Here is a 19374-nt window from a genome sequence, read left to right as displayed (position 1 = left end):
ATAATAATCTTTATTGTCACAAGTAGGCTTACATTAACACAGCAATGACATTACCGTGAAAAGCCCCTAGTCGCCACATCCTGGCGCCTGTTCGGGTACACTGAGGGAGAATTCAGAATGTCCAAATTACCTAACAGCACACATTTCGGGACTTGTGGGAGGAAACCGGAGCACCCGGAGGAACCCCACGCAGACACGAGGAGAACGTGCAGACTCCGCACTGTGACCCAAGCTGGGATTCGAACCTGGCACCCTGGAGCTGTGAAGCAACAGTGCTAACCACCGTGCCACCATGCCGCCCAGCCTCGCATAACCAAGTGACTCTTCCAAATCCTGAAGTAAATCATCATCTAATATGCTGTAAAACAAATGGAAATTAAGAACAGACAATTCTAGTTCCTATGAAATATTCTTTCCTCTCTCATTCCTCAAAAACTGTAAATCGCCATCCAACACACTCTCTCTCCATTCTCACTCTGCTGTATGTAATATTCATCCTCCCAATTCTCTAAAGGTGCTGATTCAGGCTGATTGACCGATCCATGCTCCCTGCCCTGGACAGAGGCCTGAAATTCTCCATGCAGGCTGCCAGACAGAAATATGTCTATATTACTGAACTCAAAATGTGTGCAACATAGACTGGATTCACTTCCTTTCTCTTCAGTTGCTGCAAGTCACCAACATCCCCCCCAGAATGAGAAAAGAAATGGAAAGATAAAGTAGACTTGGAGCGGCTGCTGCCTCTTTGTGCGGCCATCTTACGATAAGAGGTAGCAAATTCAAAACAGAGTTGAGGAGAAGCTGCTTCTTCAAAGGGCTGTGAATCTGTGGAATTCACTACCCCAGAGTGCGGTGGAGCTGGGACAGTGAACAAATTTAGGGAGGAGTTAGACTTTTAATCGGGTTGAAGGGTTATGGAGAACTGTCAGGATGGTGGAGTTAAGGCCAGGATGAGATCAGTGATGATCAAATGGCGGAGCAGACTCGATGGGCCAAATGGCCTAATTCTGCTCCTACTGATGAAAGGGGGAGACATTGATTTGCTCCCAGATGTGCCCAGAGGAAGAAGTTTTCGTCTGACTCGTTGTCCAACCTCCATATTGTGACATCACAAAGATGCTCGTCCTCTAAATCAGCCAATAGGAAATAAATCCGCTCCGCAGTGACGTCACTGCATTTGAGCGCAACCGCCCGGTGCGCGGATACGGAGCCCCGCCCCCGTCCATTTTTCCCCCTCCCCGACGCATCCTCGACACAAGGTTTCCAGGCAACCGGCTGACAGTTCCAACTATCGATGATTCCCTCTCCCCCGACCCGGGACTGCGCATGTCTCAGGAAGAGGGGACTTTGCGCATGTGCAGAGGGTGCTCACCTCCGCTGACACCGCTGAGTTGTGACCAATGGGAAGATTGGAGGACAGGAAGGACCCTGCTTCTCCGCCAATCAAAGCTCCTCCATTGTCTCAATGCGGAAGCTGGACATGGAGGTTTCTGCAGAACAAAGCTGTTGTTCCCCCAACCCTGAATGAGCTTGAGCTGCACACAGACTCCTGTCTCCAACATCTGTGAGTAAAATACTTTCTTTTCTCCCCCTTTCCATTTCTTTTCTCATTCTCACCTTCAATTGGTGATTTGCAGCAACTGAAGGGAAAGGAAGTGAATCCAGGGAGGGTGCAGACTCTGCAAAGCTTGGTCCAGGTCTCTCTCTCTCTTAAAGACATTGACATCCTTTGCTCCCTCAGCTTGACACATTTATTTGTCTGGCTAAAAGGATCGTCTCTTTCCTAATGTTCATAATTAAAGGGCTGCTTTCCCCAGGAGATGGCTGACATTGAAGGGGACAGTAAACAGGACATAATTCAACCCAGCCAATTCCTTCCCTATCAGTCTATTTCTATCATCAGCAGAAATGGTGGAAGGTGTCATCAACAGTGCAATCAAACAGCACCTTTCGCAGCAATAACCTGCTCATGGATGCTCAGTTTGGGTTCCGCCCCTGACCTCATTACGGCCTTGGTTCAAACATGGACGAAAGAGCTGAATGCCAGAGGTGAGGTGAGAGTGACTGCCCTTGGCATCAAGGTAGCATTTGACCGAGTATGGCATCAAGGAGCCCCAGCTAAACTGGAGTCCCCTGAGCATTTCAGGGAAAGAGAGAGGAAAGAATGTTCGATAGAAACTAGAATTATCTGTTCTGAGTTTCTATCCTGTACTAACAATGATTACTATTGTAAAATCTTTTTGCAGGAAGTTAGAACGAGAGGAGTTTGCGGGTCGATATCTCAAAATAAATATCACGTCAAGAACTGACTGAGTCACTCAATTCTTGGGAACCGAATATCATCGACCTTTGAATCGAGAAGGAGAAATGTTTGTCTATTCTGTCTGCTTCAAGAGATTTGAAACAGCAGTGTGTCTGGAAAAGCACTGAGACACACACACACCCGTGTGAGACTTTTACAGAGCACTGACTGTGGAAAGAGCTTTAACCAGTGACACAGCCTGAAAAAATACTACATTCACAGCAGGGAGAGACTGTATACGTGTTCTGTGTGTGGATGAGGCTTCAACTGATCGTCCAACATGGTGAGCTGCAAGATCACCCAGACCATGGAGAAACCATGGAAATGTGAGGACTGTGAGAAGGGATTCAAAGGCCCCTACGGGCTGGAAAGGCATCAATGCAGTCACACTGTAGAGAGGCTATTCACCTGTTCTGTGTGTGGGAAGGAATTCAGAGCCCCACACGAGCTGGCAAGGCATCAACGCAGTCACACTGGAGAGAGGCCTTTCACCTGCTCTCAGTGTGAAAAGGGATTCACTGACATTGGCAACCTGCGGAGACACAAACGAGTTCACACTGGGGAGAGGCCGTTCACCTGCACTGTGTGTGGGAAGGGATTCACTCAGTTATCCCACCTGTAGTGCCACCAGCGAGTTCACACCGAGGAGTGGCCATTCACCTGCACTGTGTGTGGGAAGGGATTCACTCAGTTATCCTACCTGCAGAACCACCAGCGAGTTCACACCGGGGAGAGGCCATTCAGCTGCACTGTGTGTGATAAGGGATTCACTCAGTTGTCCACCCTGAAGCGACACCAGAGCGCTCACACCGGGGAGAGGCCATTCATCTGCACTGTGTGTGATAAGGGATTCGCTCAGTTAACCAACCTGCAGACACACCAGCGACTTCACACTGGTGAGAGGCCATTCATCTGCACTGTGTGTGGGGATTTGCTCAATTATCCAGCCTGCTGAAACACAATGTCACTCACACCAAGAGCAGGCCCTTTAAATGCTCTGACTGCAGGAGGGGTTTCAACTCCTCACAGCTACTGATGTCCCACCAGCGCATTCACACTGAGGAGAGACCGTTCAGCTGCTCTCACTGCACAAAGAGCTTTAGAACCTCATCCAACCTGATGAAACACGAGCGAGGTCACACCGGGGAGAGCCAGTTCACCTCTCCGACTGGGAAAAGATTCACTCAGTCATCACTTGCTGAGCCACAATGTCACTCACACCAATGAGAGACCATTTAAATGCTCCGACTGTGGGAGTGGGTTTAAAAGCTCACAGTTACTGATGTCCCATCAGCGTATTCACACTGAGGAGAAACTGTTCAACTGCTCTCACTGCACAAAGACGTTTAGAACATAATCCACATTGCGGAGACACCAGCGAGTCCACACTGGGGAGAGTTGATTCGCCTGCTCTGATTGTGGGGAGAGATTCCGTGGTTCATCTGCCCTGTTGACACACCAGTGAGTCCAGACTGGAAAGAAGCCATTCACCTGCTCTCACTGTGGGGAGGGATTCACTCAGTCGTCCAACATGCTGAGACACCAAAGGCTTCACAAGTGATGACGGGTTAGATTTTGCTGTTATTCCTGCTGTTAATCACATCCAGGACTGAACCTGGAGTGGGTGGAGGGGTTTGCCTCCTCGTCAACACCTCCTGGTGCTCGGATGTGGCGACTCTGGCAAATTATCGCTTGCCTGTCCTGGAATACCTGACTGTGAAGTACCGTCCATACTACCTTCCATGGAGTTCACTTCTGCCATCATTACGGCGGTCTACATCCCACCCCAGGCGGAGGTGAAGAAGGCACTTGATGAATTGTACACCGCTATAAATAACAATGAAGCAGAATACCCGGCGGCCTTATTCATCGTGGCTGGGGACTTTAACCAGGCCAACCTCAAGAGAGTACTGCCAAAATTCCACCAACACATCTCCTCTTCAAAAGCTCACCGCTACTGATGTCCCACCAGCGCGTTCACTCTGAGGAGAGACCGTTCAGCTGCTCTCATTGCACAAAGAGTTTTAGAACCTCATCCAACCTGATGAAACACGAGCGAGGTCACACCGGGGAGAGCCCGTTCACCTCTCCAACTGGGAAAAGATTAACTCGGTCATCACTTGCTGAGTCACAATGTCACTCACACCAATGAGAGACCCTTTAAATGCTCCGACTGTGGGAGTGGGTTTAAAAGCTCTCGGGTACTGATGATCCACCAGCGCATTCACACTGAGGAGAAACTGGACAGCGGCCCCCACATCCCTGACCACTGCTACACAAACATCAAGGGCGCCTGATGATCCATCCCCGACCGCACTTCGGAAAATCGGACCACAAGACGGTGCTCCTTCTCCCGGCATACAAGCAGAAACTTAAGCGGAGAATCTGGTTAAGAAGGTCGTGCAGTGCTGGTCTGAGGCAACAGAAGAGCTCCTACGTGACTGCTTGGAGTCAGTGGACTGGCCCATATTCAAGAACTGAGCAGCCAACCTAAACGAGTATGCCAGCACCGTCACAGACTTCATCAGCAAGTGTGTAGAAGATTGTGTGTCAAAGAAGGTAGTACGTACGTTACCCAACCAGAAACCATGGTTTAATCGGGAGATTCACTCCCGACTGAAGGCCATGTCTGAGGTGTTCAAGGCAGGTAACCTTGACCTATACAAGAAATCTATATATGACCTCCGCAAAGCCATCAGGGACTCCAAGAGACAATACCAAACTAAGCTAGAGTCACAGACTAACGGCAGGGACTCTCGTCGATTGTGGCAAGGCTTAAACAACATAATGGGCTACAAAGCAAAGCCGAGTAGAATCTTCAGCAACAGCGCACCCCTTCCCGACAAATGCAATGCATTCGATGCTTGTTTCGAACAGGAAACCAACAAACTGTTGTCAACTGCCCCAGCAGCCTTGGACATACCCATACCCACCGTCACAGTCTCTGAAGTCAGATTGGCCTTATTTAAAGTGAACCCTGGGAAAGTGATGGGTCTTTTTTTAAAAAAATATATATATATTTTATTAATGTTTTTCAATCACAATTTTTTCCCCTTACACATCAAACAAAAGAAAAATTAAAAGTACAAGTAACATGATAACTACAATCTAACAATGAGTAACTAACTAACATGGTAAACTAACCAAATAACATAAAATGAAACTCCCCCCCCCCCCCCCCAATCCCAGAACCCAAACATCTTACCCCCCCTCCCCCCTCCCCCCCCCCTCCCCCCTGGGTTGCTGCTGCCGGTCATCCATCTTCCCTCTAACGTTCCGCTAGGTAGTCGAGGAACGGTTGCCACCGCCTGGTGAACCCTTGAGCCGATCCTCTCAGCGCAAACTTAATCTGCTCCAGTTCTATGAACCCCGCCATATCGTTTATCCAGGCCTCCAGTCCGGGGGGTTTCGCTTCCTTCCACATGAGTAATATCCTACGCCGGGCTACTAGGGACGCAAAGGCCACGACATCGGCCTCTTTCGCCTCCTGCACTCCCGGCTCATCCGCAACTACAAATAAAGCTAACCCCCAGCCTGGTTTGACCCGGACCTTCACCACCTTCGAGATCACTCCCGTCACTCCTCTCCAATACCCCTCCAGTGCCGGGCACAACCAAAACATATGTGTGTGGTTTGCCGGGCTTCCGCTGCACCTCCCACACTTGTCCTCCACTCCGAAGAACCTGCTCAACCTTGCTCCCGTTATGTGTGCTCTATGCAGCACCTTAAATTGGATCAGGCTAAGCCTGGCACACGAGGAAGAGGAATTTACCCTGCTTAGGGCATCAGCCCACAAACCCTCCTCAATCTCCTCCCCGAGCTCTTCTTCCCATTTTCCTTTCAGTTCGCCCACCAGCTCCTCCCCCTCTTCTCTCATCTCCCGGTATATCTCTGACACCTTGCCCTCTCCGACCCACACCCCCGAAAGCACTCTATCCTGGATCCCCTGTGTCGGGAGCAACGGAAATTCCCTCACCTGTTGTCTTGTGAACGCTCTCACCTGCATATACCTAAAGAAATTTCCCCGGGGCACCTTATACTTTTCCTCCAGCGCTCCCAAGCTCGCAAACGTCCCATCTATAAAAAAATCTCCCACTCTCCTAATTCCCAACTGGTGCCAGCTCTGGAATCCTCCATCCAGCCTCCCTGGGGCAAACCTATGGTTGTTCCTAATTGGGGACCCCACCAAGGCACCCAGCACACCTCTCTGTCGCCTCCATTGCCCCCAGATACTTAATGTTGCCGCCACCACTGGGTTCGTGGTAAATTTTTTTGGTGAGAGCGGTAGTGGCGCCGTCACCAGCGCTTCTAGACTCGTCCCTTTACAGGACTTCATCTCTAGTCTTTTCCACGCCGCTCCCTCTCCCTCTATCATCCATTTACGAATCATCGCCACATTGGCGGTCCAGTAGTAGTCGCCCAAATTCGGCAGCGCCAGTCCCCTCTGTCTCTACTATGTTGTAAGAACCCCCTCCTTACCCTCGGAACCTTCCCTGCCCACACGAAGCTCGTGATGCTCCTGTCTATTTTTTTTAAAAAGGCCTTAGTGATCAGTATAGGGAGACATTGGAACACAAATAGGAACCTCGGGAGGACCATCATCTTAATTGCCTGCACTCTGCCCGCCAGTGACAGCGGCTGCATGTCCCACCTCTTGAAGTCCTCTTCCATTTGTTCCACCAGTCGTGTCAGATTAAGTCTGTGTAAGGTTCCCCAGCTCTTCACTCTTCAGTTCACTCTTTCCCATGTTAAGCCTATATCCCGAGAAATCTCCGAACTCCCTCAATATCTGCATGACCTCTGTCATCCCCCCCCCCCACTGGGTCCGCTACATATAGCAGTAGGTCATCCGCGTAGAGTGACACTCGGTGTTCCTCTCCCCCTCTAATCACCCCTCTCCATTTTCTGGAGTCTCTCAGCGCCATGGCCAGTGGTTCAATTGCCAACGCGAACAGTAATGGAGATAGCGGGCATCCCTGTCTTGTTCCCCTGTATAGTCGAAAATACTCCGATCTTTGCCGACCCGTGACCACACTTGCCGTTGGGGCCCCATAGAGGAGTTTGACCCAGCTAACAAACCCGTCCCCGAACCCGAACCTCCTCAGCACCTCCCATAGATACTCCCACTCCACCCGATCAAATGCCTTCTCTGCATCCATTGCCGCCACTATCTCTGCCTCCCCCTCTACTGGGGGCATCATTATCACCCCTAATAGCCGTCGCACGTTGACATTGTCTCCCCTTTACGAATCCTGTCTGGTCTTCGTGCACCACCCCCGGGACACAGTCCTCTATCCTCGTTGCCAGCACCTTTTACTAGCAATTTGGCGTCCATATTTAGCAGTGAGATAGGCCTATAGGACCCGCACTGCAGCGGATCTTTATCCCGCTTCAAAATTAGCGATATCGTCGCCTCCGACATTGTCGGGGATAGAGTCCCCCCTTCCCTGGCCTCGTTAAAAGTCCTTACCAACAGCGGGGCCGGCAAGTCCACATATTTTCTATAAAATTCCACCGGGAACCCTTCCCTGCCTGCATGTTACCCAGCCCCTTGGTAACCTCGTCCACCCCAATTGGTGCCCCCAGGCCTTCCACCTCCTGCTCCTCCACCCTCGGGAACCTTAATTGGTCCAAAAACTGCCGCATCTCCTCTTTTCCCTCCGGGCGTTGGGACCTATAAAGTCTTTCGTAAAAGGTCTTAAACACCTCGTTTATCTTCCCTGCTCTCCGCACCGTAGCTCCCTTTTCATCTCTAATTCCCCCTATCTCCCTCGCCGCTGTCCTCTTTCGCAGCTGATGGGCCAACAGGCGACTAGCCTTTTCCCCATATTCATATCTCATCCCCTGTGCCTTCCTCCACTGCGCCTCCGCCCTCCTAGTGGTCAGAAGGTCGAACTCCGTCTGGAGTCGCGTCTCTCCCTGTATAGTCCTTCCTCCGGGGCCTCCGCGTATTCTTTATCCACCCTTAAAATCTCCCCCAGTAATCTTTCCCTTTCCTTGGCCTCTATTTTCTCTTTGTGGGCCCTGATGGAGATCAGCTCTCCTCTGACCACCACCTTTAGTGCTTCCCATACTACTCCCACTCGGACCTCCCCGTCGTCATTGGCCTCCAGGTATCTCTCGATACATCCCCGCACCCTTCCACAGACTCCCTCATCCGCCAGCAATCCCACATCTAATCGCCAGAGTGCACGCTGCTCCCTCTCCTAGTTCCAGGTCCACCGAATGTGGGGTATGATCTGAGACAGCTATGGCTGAATACTCAGTTTCTTCCACCCTCGAGATCAGCGACCTTCCCAAAACAAAGAAATCTATCCGGGAATACACCTTGTGAACATGGGAGAAGAAGGAGAACTCCTTGGCCTTCGGCCTAACAAATCGCCATGGATCCACTCCCCCCATTTGGTCCATAAACCCCTGAAGCACCTTGGCCGCTGCCGGCCTTCTTCCGGTCCTAGATCTAGATCTATCTAACCCTGGGTCCAACACGGTGTTGAAGTCTTCCCCCCATTATCAGGTTTCCTACCTCCAGGTCTGGGATACGTCCCAGCATCCGCTTCATGAATCCCGCATCATCCCAATTCGGGGCATATACGTTAACCAACACGACCTCCGTTCCCTCCAGTCTGCCACTCACCATCACATATCTGCCTCCGCTATCTGCTACAATGCCCCTAGCTTCGAATGATACCCGTTTCCCCACCAGTATAGCCACCCCTCTATTCTTTGCATCCAGCCCTGAGTGGAACACCTGTCCCACCCATCCTTTCCTTAACCTAACTTGGTCCGCCACCTTCAGGTGCGTCTCCTGAAGCATAGCCACGTCTGCCCTCAGTCCTTTCAAGTGCGCGAACACTCGTGCCCTTTTAATCGGTCCATTTAGGCCTCTCACGTTCCACGTGATCAGCCGCACTGGGGGGCTACCTGCCCCCTTCCCGTGTCGACTAGCCATCACCCTCTCTAGGCCAGTCCCACGTCCCGGTTCCGCGCTCCCACCTGTTCCCCAGGTGGCGCATTCCAGCCCCGACCACCCTTTCTTTAACCAGTTCCTCTTTGATTTCTGCAGCAGCAACCCAGTTATCCCCCCCCCCCCCCCCCCCCCGCTAGATCCCCATCTAGCGTGATTGCTCCCTCCATATTACTTCCGAAAGTCAGCTGACTTCAACTGACCCCGGCTTCTCCCGCTCACTCCTTGACCCCCCCGTGTGGGGAACTCCCATCAACCTTGCGCCTATCTTCCCGCCATCACCTTTCTGGCGCGGGAACAAGGACAGTAAGCCCCGTATTCTCTATAGTTGTCCCGCCCCTTGTGGCGCAGCTCCCTTTACCGCCCCACTCCCATTCCCCATCCTCCGCCTATGTCTCTTCTTTCCCCCCACCGGCGCCCACATTTCTTAGTGTCCCCCCTTCCCAATTCACATCCCTATATACATTGACAGTGTCATTTCCCCTCTAACATCAGTCCCTCAGTTCCGATCCAGTTTCTCGTTTTTCATAAAGGTCCATGCTTCTTCTGCCGTTTCGAAGTAGTGATGTCTCTCCTGGTACGTGACCCATAGTCGCGCTGGCTGCAGCATCCCGAACTTCACCTTCTTCTTGTGTAGCACCTCCTTGGCTCGATTAAAACTCGCCCTCCTTCTCGCCACCTCCGCACTCCAATCCTGGTACGCCCGTACCACCGCATTCTCCCATCTACTACTTCGTACCTTTTTGGCCCATCTCAGAACCACTTCTCTACCATTGAAGCGATGAAATCGCACGATTGTCACCCTAGGTGGTTCTCAACCTCAGGGAGCTGTTTCTGGTCTGTTTCTTTGACATTCATTCAATGTAATTTCAATAACTGGAACATTTCAGGCAGGGAATTGTCGGTTTTATACCAAGGATATGTTTGGGGGCGATACTGAAGTCCCCGTGACCGAGAGGGTTTTGTAGCTGCCAAAATATGAGGGGATAAAGCCGTACTGGAGGTGAAACAGAAAGAGTTAGGCAGTTGGACAGAGTTTGGCGTGTGGTCAGAGGTCCCAGATAGGGGTCAGCCAGCATCATCACATCGATGGATCTGCACAGAAAAGGTCCAACCAGATGGAACTTATAAGGCCCAAGGTGAGGTTAGTGGCGTGGGGATTTGAAGAAGCTTTGCGAGATAAAGAGGTCAGAGTGGACTTGCCCACAGCGGGAAAGGTCATTTTGAAATTTCTTTGGCCCTTTTCGTTACATTTTCCCGGAACTTTCAGTCAAGAAACATAAAAGCTGCATTTGCGCTGGGGATCACCTCCAGAGGGTCAGTGTTTCTGCAACCTCCTAAGGTGCCAGATGTATGGAAGACTTTGGAAGTTCAATAAGTTTGTCGATGTTTTGAACGATGTTTCAGGGTGTATGGCACTTCTCAGTTAGATCAGTTTTGTTCAAGTCGGGTTGTCTCTACCTGAAGGCAGAAGCTGCCGTGCTTTATTGGTACCATGGCAGGAAACTCTCGGGCATCTTTATGATGCATGTTGATGACTGCCTATGTGGTGGTACGAGTGAGTTCCAAACCAATGTTACTGACAGGATCAGAACAACATTTAAGGTTGGAGTCAGGCTTCTGGGACCTTTAAATAAATTGGATTGGAAATCGGGCAGTGTGGGTCTGACGTGACTTTACATCAACAATCTCACGGAGACAGTATGAACCCTGTCACAGTCAATGGGGCCGGGGCCTCACAGAAAGATGAAGATGTTTCCAAAGCTGGGACTGAGCTGCTGCAAAGTTGAATTGACGAATGGGGCACACAGGCAAGGCCGGATACAAGTTTTCGAGCTGAGTTCTGTAATGAAACGTCCAGAAGTCGAGGATATTTAACGGGCGAACAAAACATTAAAAAATACAAGATGAAGAAATGTGCATTGAAATTTCCATCTTTGGGTGAGCTGCAAAATATAAAATGGATTTCTTTAGTGATGCCTCACTCGGATGAGCCTGGCTCAGTGTCTGTACACTGAGTGATGTGTAAGAATCTCTTTCAGCAGAAGAACAGACAAACATTTCTCATTCTACATTCAAAGGTCGATGATATTCAGCTCCCATGAATCGAGTGACTCTGTCACATCTTGATGTGATGTTTGGTGTGAAATTTCTGTCTGTAACTCCTCCCCTTCTAATATCCTGTAAAAGTTTACAAAAGCCATCACTGTTAGTGCAGGATACCCAAACGGAATGTGAAATTCGATCCTATTGTAAGATCTGGGTTTGGCTCCAATCTCAATTGTAACACTCAAATTACACGTCAGACTGTGTTGTGAAACTTACCTGCAGTTCCTGACTAGTTACAGACCATTCCGGGTACAAGAATATTGTCACAGAATTTATTAAGTTAATTGTAATAAGTACAAAATCACAATAATTAACAAAGGCAGTGGATCAGTCCGTTCACTCTGGATCACCAGCTCTCAGCTTCCAGGTGACTGTGGAGCTGTCTCTTGTTCTGTTGACTGAAGTCTATCCTCTTACTTCATGTTGTGTTGGGCATGGAGCTCCAGAGAATTGTAGCTCATTAACCCTTTCTAGTACCTACCTCTACGCATGGCTGGTAGTATCCTGTGGTTCTGATTGGCCCAAGCAGCCCATGATCAGTCCCTGATTGGTTAAATGGGGTACGATCAATGTCTGATTGGTCTCTGAAGGATATCGGTCACCTTGCTGATGTGTGATGTCACTTTCTCATTGTGGTGTCACTTTCTCATGATTAATATTCGTCAGGCTCATCGTCCTAACTGATACCATAGCACCACTGAATCTCTAGAGTGCAGAAAGAGGCCATTCAGCCCATCAAGTCTGCATCGGCCCTCTGAAAGAGCACCTTATCTCGGCCCACTCCCCCACCCTATCCCCATAACCCCACCTAACCTGCACACCGTTGGACTGTTGGAGGACACCGGAGCACCCAGAAGAAACCCACGCAGATACAGGGACAACGTGCAAACTCCACACAGACATTGACGCAAGGCCAGAATTGAACCCGGGTCCCTGGTGCTGTGAAGAGGTTGTGCTAGCCATTGTGCCACCGTGCTGAGATGATACATCTTCAGGTGTCATGTGTAACTTAGTGATTGTCAATGTCTGAAGCAAGTTACTTAAATACAAATAACTGAAAGTGCACAAGATACACAAACTTAAACTAATACAGCAATTCCTACTGAACACAAAATAAATTTGTAACGGTGATCGGTGTGCTACAGTTCAAGTAGCAAGATACACGTTACAAAATATCATTTTCTGTTCATAAATTACATGTTCACAAGAAATAAAAGTCACAGAAACGACATAACTACAACACCATTACAGGAACTGATAAAACCACAACAATGCAGAAAATCTGTTGTACAATTTGAAGGAAAGTGACTCTTTTGCAATAAGTTAAAAAGCAAATACAATTTAAGACAGCATTTCTCTAGCATCGACACGTAGTAGTAATAATCGCTTATTGTCACAAGTAGGCTTCAATGAAGTTACTGTGAAAAGCCCCTAGTCGCCACATTCCGGCGCCTGTTCGGGGAGCCGGTACGGGAATTGAACCCGCGCTGCTGGTCTTGTTCTGCATTGCAAGCCAGCTGTTTAGTCAAATCCTGCAATAACAGAGATTCTCATTCATCATTAGTCTTGTGGTAAAACCATAAAATTAAACCTACTTTGGCCGAAGACAATATGGCACAAGTCACTTGTCAAGGACGAGTGCACCTGAATACAGAGACTCAGAGTGAGATACCGTATTGAGTGAATTGATTCATACACTTTGATTCTGTGATAACTGAACATAACTAAAACCGAACTATTAAAATGAATAAACATTGACTTACATAAGAATCTTTATTGTCACAAGTAGGCTTGCATTACCACTGCAATGAAGTTACTGTGAAAAGCCCCTAGTCACCATATTCCACCGCCTGTTCAGGTACACAGAGGGAGAATTCAGAATGTCCAAATTACCTACCAGCACGTCTTTCAGGACTTGTGGGAGGAAACCGGAGCACCCGGACGAAACCCATGCAGACACGGGAGAATGTGCAGTATTATGATCACTGTTACATAGATGCTCCATCACCACATATTTATTGATTAAGCCTGTCTCACTGCACACGGAGGTCTAGGATAGACTGCTCCCTGGTTGGCTCCAGAAGGAACTGCTCCAAGAAATTCTCCCCAAAAATCTTTATTAACCGATGTTCCAGGCTATCTCTGCCTATCTGACTCTCCCAATCTATATTCGATTAAAGTCACCCATGATTATTGTGGTACATTAATTACAAGCCTTATTTAATACTTCCTGTACACACTAGCTACAATGTAACTACTGTTAGGAGGCCCATTAACTACTCACATGAGACCTTGTAACGTATTATTTCTTATCTCGAGCAAAGCTGATTCCACACCCTGAACTTTCAGGCTAAGTTGATCTCTCAGTACTGAACTAATATAATCCTTAATGAACAGGAGCAATCCCATCATCTTTTCCGAGCTTCATGCATTCCAATATGTCAAATACCCTTCAGCATTTAGATTCCAGCCTTGGTCACCTTTCAAACAAGTCTCTGTAATGTCTATCAGGACACACATTTATCTCTATCCGCGCTGGCAATTCTTTTTTTATAATTTAGAGTACCCAATTCATTTTGTCCAATTAAGGGGCAATTTAGGGTGGCCAATCCACCTAGCCTGCACATCTTTGGGTTGTGGTGGTGAAACCCACGCAAACACGGGGAGAATGTGCACACACATGTCAGTGACCCAGAGCCAGGATCGAACCTGGGACCTCAGCACCGTGAGGCAGTACTGCTAACCACTGCGCCACCATGCTGCCCCATCTGCGCTGACAATTCATCCGATCTCTGTCAAATGCTGCGTGCATTTTCAATCCATTTTCAGGGGTTCAATAATCCAATAGGGATTTCAAGTGAAACCTCTTTACCCAGCGAGTGGTGAGAATGTGGAACTCACTACCACAGTGAGTGGTTGAGGTGAACAACATGAATACTCCTGTATCTTGACAAGGGAGAAAGGAATAGAAGGATATGCTGATGGGGGAGATGAAGAGGACTGGGTGGAGGCTCATGTGGAGCATAAATACAGACAGAGACCAATTGAGCCGACTGGCCAGGCCCTGTGCTGTAGACTCAATGGAACCGAGACAAATGTATTTATTTTGGATCTACCTGTAGTAGTATGATAAAACTTTTTTCTTGGGATGTAGGCATCATTGGCTGGGCCAGCATTTGTTCCCCAATCATAATTGCCCTTGAACTGAGTGGCTTGCTAGGTCATTACAGTGGGGGACAGTTAAAAGTCAACCACATCTGTGTGGCTCTGGAGTCACATGTGGGCCAGACCAGGTAAGGATGGCAGATTTCCTTCACTGAAGGACATTAGTAAAACAGATGGGTTTTTACAACAATCGATAATAGTTTCATGGTCATCATTAGACTTTGAATTCCAAACTTTTATTGAATTCAAATTTCACCATCTGTCCTGGTGGGATTCGAACCCCAGAATAATACCTGGGTCTCTGGATTATTAGTCCAGCGGCAATACCACTAGGCCACCTCTTCCCCCATACTATCCAGGATAAAATAATGCAAAGTCATGAGACTGTCCAGAATGTACCTGTTGTGTAGAACCTTGGTCAGGCCGCAGCTGGAGCACTGTGTGCAGTTTTACTGCCCTTGTTGCCAGAGGGAAAGGGCAATCAAGGTTCACCAGACTTGTTCCGGGGGTGGCAGGACTGCCCTTAGAGGAGAGATTGGGGAAACCTGGCCTGTGTTCTCTAGTGTCAAATAATGAGAAGTGATCACAATGAAACCTACAAAATCCATAAAGGAATAGACAGGCGAGATGCAGGTGAGATGTTTCCCCTGGTTGGGGAGTCTAGAACCAGGGGACACAATTTCAAAATAAGGGGGAAGCCACTTAGGACCGGTCTCAGAGGAGACATTTCTTTACTCAGAGGGTTGTGAATCTTTGGAATTTTCCACCCCAGAGGGCTGTGGGAGCTCAGTCACTGTGTGTGTTTAAAGCAGAGGCTGACAGATTTCTAAATCCCAATAACACAAAGGAATATGGGGATAGGGTGGGGAAAAGGCATTGAAGTGGATGGTCAGCCATGATCGTGTTGAATGGTGGAGCAGGCTCGACGGGCTGAATGGCCAAGTCCTGCTCCTATGTTCCAATGTTGCAAAGGTAGGTAGGTAAGTAAATTGTGAAGGGGACATGAAACTACGAAGGGATATAGATAAGTTACGTGAGTGGGAAAAGATCTGGGAAATGGAGAACAATGTGGGAAAATGTGAAATTGTCCATGTTTGCAGAAAGAATAAAAAATCTTATTATCTGAATGGTCAGAGATTGCAGAGCTCTGAGATTCAGAGGGATCTGGGTGTCCAAGAGCATGAATCACAAAAGGCGAGTATACAGGTACAGCAAGTAATTAGGAAAGCTATTAGAATGTTATTGTTTATTGTGGGGGAATTGAATACAAAAGTAGGTTATGCTTCTGTTCGCATGAATGAATCCAAAAGAATCCCTCGACATTCAGGTCTGCTTCAAACATCAAACAGTTTATTGTTGTAACGCCGGCGGGGAGTAAGCCTCTGGGCAAAGGCAGATACCTCTCCACTGAACAAAGGGAATCATCATCATTTATACAATTTCAAATAGTTAGTCAGCCCAACTCAGCCAGACACGATCCAATCACAATGATTGTAGGTTGCACACATTGACTGGTAGATCCAATGAAAGTGGTTACTGGGCAGCAGGGAACTGGGTGATCAGCTCATGGACAGCTAGAGGGTTACTCATGAACTCATGATGCCTTCCAGACCCCCTCATCGACCGTCCTTGGGTCTTGAGTATACATAACTCCCTTATCTTAACCTTGTTACTGGCTGGTACCACTGTCAGAATTTCGTAAGAGCATCCCCCTTTGTGAGAAACAGAGAGAGAGCTGACTGGTGGTGATTTAATCTGAGGGTCACCACACCTCAGACGAGGGGCAATGTTGAGGAGGCAGGGCCTTCTTGGATGACCTCAGCTGGTACGGAGTAGAACCCACGCTGTTGGTGTTGCTCAGTATCACAAACCAGCCATCCAGCCAACTGAGCTAACCAATCCCCTGTAATATTAGTTATTGCCTGTCTCCCATCACACCATTTAATGTTGTTTCTCAGTCCATGTCAGACAACCTGCCCCATAGCTTGATAATTTTATTCTGCGAGAAACACCGAGATAAATTAAACAAAAGATCCATGTACCCTCCATTGCCCATCTCCATGGCAAGGTGGCATGCTTTAGGGAGATCCAAACAGAAATGGGAAGGAAACAGCTTCCAACTTCCAAACCAACTTTCAATCTGTGATCCTTATGAAATTTGAAACCAGGTATTCGCAACAAGGCTCAAAGAGCGTCAGCCCACTGGAGTCAAAGTTGTGAGACCAGCCAGTCCAGCAGAGAAAACTCGACAACCATCCCCATTGACCAACTGTCAGAATGAACAAAATGCAGTCCTGGATGTAATTGAGAGTAGCAACACTAACAGCAGAATCCAACCCCTGTAATCACTTGTGAACTTGTTTGTGTCTCAGTAGCTGAGATGAATCACGGAATCCCTTCCCACATTCAGAGCAGGTGAACGGCCTCTCCCCAGTGTGAACTCGCTGATGTGCCTGCAGACAGGCTAACCGAGTGAATCCCTTCCCACAAGGAGAGCAGGGGAACGGCTTCTCCCCAGTGTGAACTCGCTGGTGTCTGTAGGTTGGATAACCGAGTGAATCCCTTCCTACAATGAGAGCAGGCGAATGGCTTCTCCCCAGTGTGAACGCGACGGTGTGCCCGCAGGTTGGATAACAACGTGAATGTTTTCCCACACTGAGAACAGGTGAATGGTCTCTCCCCAGTGTGAACTCACAGGTGTGTCTGCAGGCTGGACATATGAGTGAATGTCTTCCCACACTGAGAGCAGGTGAATGGCTTCTCACCAGTGTGAACGCACTGGTGTGTCTGCAGGTGGGATAAGCGAGGGAATCCCTTCCCACACTGGGAGCAGGCGAACGGTCTCTCCCCAGAGTGAACTCTCTGGTGTGACTGCAGGTTATCGAACCGAGTGAATCCTTTCCCACACTGAGAGCAGGTGAACTACCTCTCCCCAGTGTGAGTTCGCTGGTGTATCTGCAGGCTGATCAACTGAGTGAATCCCTTCTCACGCTGAGAGCAGGTGAACGGCTTTTCCCCTGTGTGAACTCGCTGGTGTATCTGCAGGTGGGATGTGGAAATAAATCCCTTCCCACACTGAGAGCAGGTGCCAAAATGTGGAGCGTAGGGGCTTTTGAGAGTAACTTCATTGCAGTGTTAATGTAAGCCTACTTGTGACAATAAAGATTATTGGACTTCCGGTTGCGGCGCTGACCAGCTAAGCCGCACGTTTCGGCAGCTCCAGCTCTGACGGACCTTCAGGCTCTTTTTAAGAGCCCCAACGGGACATTTTCGCAACAAAACCCGGTGTGGGGTGAAGCAGCAGGGAGTCCCCCCCCAGCGTGAAAGAAAAAGATCGGCGGCGGTGGCCAGATCACGGAGGATCCTCGAGGGCAGCGGCAGAGGAAAGAAAGAAACAAGATGGCGCCGGAGGGAGCCCAGGCGACATGGGGACCGGATCAGGATGAATTTCTCAGACGGTGTGTGGAGCTGCTAAAAAAGGAGGTGCTGGCCCCGATGTTACAGGCAATCGAGGGGCTTAAACATACACAAAAGGCCCAGGCGATAGAGCTCTGTGTGGTGGAGCAGAAGGTAACTGATAACGAGGACGAGATCCTGGGCCTGGCGGTCAAAATGCAGACGCACGAGGCGATTCATGAGAAGTGCATCGAAAGAATTGAAGTCCTGGAAAATAGATCAAGGAGAAAGAACCTCCGGATCCTGGGTCTTCCCGAGGGAGTGGAAGGAGCTGACGGCGGGGCTTATGCGAGCATGATGTTATGTTCGCTAATGGGAACTGAGGCCCCCTCGGACCCCTTGGAAGTGGAAGGGGCCCATCGGGTCCCTGCGAGGAGACCAAAGGCTGGAGAACCACCAAGGGCGATGATCGTGCGATTTCACCGCTTCAACGACAGAGAGGTTGTTTTGAGCTGGGCCAAGAAGGTACGAAGTAGCAGATGGGAGAATGCGCTGATACGAGTGTATCAGGACTGGAGCACGGAGGTGGCGAGAAGGAGGGCGAGCCGAGCCAAGGAAGTGCTGCATAAGAAGAAAGTAAAGTTCGGGATGTTGCAGCCGGCGCGATTATGGGTCACGTACTAGGATAGACATTACTATTTTGAGACGTCGGAAGAAGCATGGACCTTCATCCAAAAAGAGAAACTGGACCAGAACTGAGGGACTGATGTGGGAGGGGAAACGACAATGTTGATGTATAGAGATGTAAATTGGGGAAAGGGAGGTTCACTGTATCGGGACGGTCTTTGACGGGGGGGACACTGAGAAATGTGGGCGCCGGTGGTGGGGAAAAAGAGACACAGGCGGGGGATGGGGAATGGGAACGGGGCTGTAAGGGGAGCTGCGCCATAGGGGGCGGGATGATTCTAGGAAAGCGCGTTTTTTTTTCCCGCGCCAGAGAGATGATGGCGGGAAGATAGGCGCAACGAGGATGGGAGTTCCACACACGGTGGGGTGGTGGGGGGGGGGGGGGGGGGGGGGGGGGTCAAGGAGAGAGCAGGAGAAGCCGGGGTCAGTTGAAGTCAGCTGACTTTCGGAAGCAATATGGGGGGAGTAACCATGCTAGATGGGGATAAGTGGGTTGCTGCTGCTGAGATCGAAAGGGAGCTGGAAAGAGAAAAGGTGGTCGAGGCGGGAATGCGCCGCCTGGGGGACGGGTGGGTGCACGGGACCGGGACGTGGAACTGGCCCAGAGAGGGTGATGGCTAGTCGACAGGGGAGGGGTCGGGCAGCCCCCCAGTCCGGCTGATCACGTGGAACGTGAGAGGGCCCGAGTGTTCGCGCACTTAAAAGGACTGAAGGCAGACGTGGCAATGCTTCAAGAGACACATCTGAA

General features: G+C 49.4%; 1 protein-coding gene across 1 annotated transcript in view; it reads left to right on the top strand.

Annotated features, from left to right (window-relative positions):
- The first annotated feature begins 1466 nt into the window (after positions 1-1466).
- LOC140420057 (uncharacterized) overlaps positions 1467-19374 on the top strand; it is a 263088-nt gene continuing 245180 nt past the window's right edge. The window contains exon 1 of the mRNA XM_072504078.1: positions 1467-1564. The gene's annotated coding sequence lies outside the window, so the exon portion shown is untranslated. The remainder of the gene's footprint in view (positions 1565-19374) is intronic.

This window comes from Scyliorhinus torazame, chromosome 5 (assembly GCF_047496885.1).
Source record: "Scyliorhinus torazame isolate Kashiwa2021f chromosome 5, sScyTor2.1, whole genome shotgun sequence".
NCBI classification, from domain to species: domain Eukaryota; kingdom Metazoa; phylum Chordata; class Chondrichthyes; order Carcharhiniformes; family Scyliorhinidae; genus Scyliorhinus; species Scyliorhinus torazame.
This window is presented reverse-complemented; position numbering and strand designations above follow the sequence as displayed.